This window comes from Sardina pilchardus, chromosome 8 (assembly GCF_963854185.1).
Source record: "Sardina pilchardus chromosome 8, fSarPil1.1, whole genome shotgun sequence".
Lineage (NCBI taxonomy): Eukaryota > Metazoa > Chordata > Actinopteri > Clupeiformes > Clupeidae > Sardina > Sardina pilchardus.
In genome coordinates this window covers 5,674,724-5,676,418 of record NC_085001.1, presented here as the reverse complement: position 1 = coordinate 5,676,418, position 1,695 = coordinate 5,674,724, and the positions used below count along the sequence as shown (strand labels likewise).

Below are 1,695 nucleotides of genomic sequence, written 5' to 3'. Positions count from 1 at the left end.
TAATCTGACCGTCGGTCGTTTCCCAATCCCACCTCATCCCTCTATGCCACTCGTTTCCTATCACTCTTCACTGTACAGGCGAAAAGTCTGAAATATACTTAAAAATAAAAGAGAGACTGCGGGAGGATCATGACAAGACAGAGACCAGAGAGGCAGGAAGAGGCAGCTGTCCTCACTTGTATGAACATTCAACAATTCCTTGAATTTCCCCTTGGGGATCAATAAAGTATCTATCTATCTATCTATCTATCAATTCAATTCAATTCATTCATTTGTCTGTTGCTTTTCTCCATAGTGTCTTATACTGAGGAATAACAGGCACGCTGCAGTGAGGGTAGGGTTTCCACTTAAAATGGCTGGGTTGCTTGCAATCACATGCTTTTTTTTCACATCCACACACTCAGTTTCAATTGCTTCTCTATAAAGGGATGCAACTAGGGACAAGCATTACGCTGCTTCACGCCTTGCGCTTAACGGTGAGATGCAAGAAAATCAGTAGTTAGGTCTATTACCTGATAAACGGTACACCTATCTAGCTAACTATGACAACAACACATTATGTTAACACTCACATTTCCAAATATTAGCAATGTATATTCTGTTCTAATAATAATAGTAAAATAAATAATACAAAGTGTCTGAATATGATCGGCCCCTTACAGGAATGAACAAACCTGTCACGACTTATTCAGCGGAGGCTGAACAGTTCTGAGCTGCTTACTGTACACTCGCTGTGACAAACAGGATTCAGACAGCAACTCTGTGTCGTATGGGATCCAACCATGAGCTGGCAACCAGCGCTCACCTTCGCTAGCCAACGGATAAAGCTCACTGGAGCTCAGCTGTGTGTGTGTGTGTGTGTGTGTGTGTGTGTGTGTGTGTGTGTACCTGCTCTGTTATGTGAAGTGAGACCTGAAGCTGCAAAATTCTTTAGTGGTGTTGAAGTGAATACCAGCACTCACGGAATGCCTAGCATCCAATCAAATTGCTTGTCAGGATCAAAACTATGGTATATAAAGTGACACCAAGCAGGACGTGGCCTGGAGAGGTTAGCTCAAGCTAAAAGCCACAGCGCATCAATCTCCACTGTTGATATGGCTCATTTCCACCCATGGATCGGGTGGATGGCACAAGGGCCGAGTCTAGCATTTTGTCTGCATCTCGAATGTGTTCACGTGACATTTCTGGGTACAGTAGTATTGCTGTACTGTGGCCAATGCATGGTGCCTGGTCAATAACTGGAACCAGAACAACTATTTCAAACTGGGACTAAGACCCTCGGCTCTTGTGCATAAAAGGCCAAGTCCGTCAAACTCCTACTAAATACTGTAAACTCCTGTAAACCTTGATCACATTTTAAAATGCAATTTCCTTTTACTTTCTGTACTTGGTGCTTTGTTCAACCTATAATAGTTAAAATAATAAAACATGGAGAAACAAATGTGACTAAAACTAAACTAACTAACTACGACTAATAGCAGATAGTCTTTAATGGCAGCCCCTAGCTGGCCTGATTCTCCATGTCAGCCAGTACCAACACAATGAAGTGGTGTCCAAAAAAAGCCAAGCCGGGGCAGGGTGGATATTCGGGTCAGTCCCTCCCTACACTGCAGCTGGTGAGGAACAGGCACACATCTAGATCTAGATCCTCATGCCTCTGCCACACTCTCTCTCTCTCTCGCTCACACACACACA

General features: G+C 43.5%; 1 protein-coding gene across 1 annotated transcript in view; it reads right to left on the bottom strand.

Annotated features, from left to right (window-relative positions):
- The window catches only part of LOC134088496 (calcium/calmodulin-dependent protein kinase type II delta chain-like), a gene marked incomplete in the record, with an annotated part of 45,055 nt that overhangs the window by 34,650 nt on the left and 8,710 nt on the right, over positions 1-1,695 (bottom strand).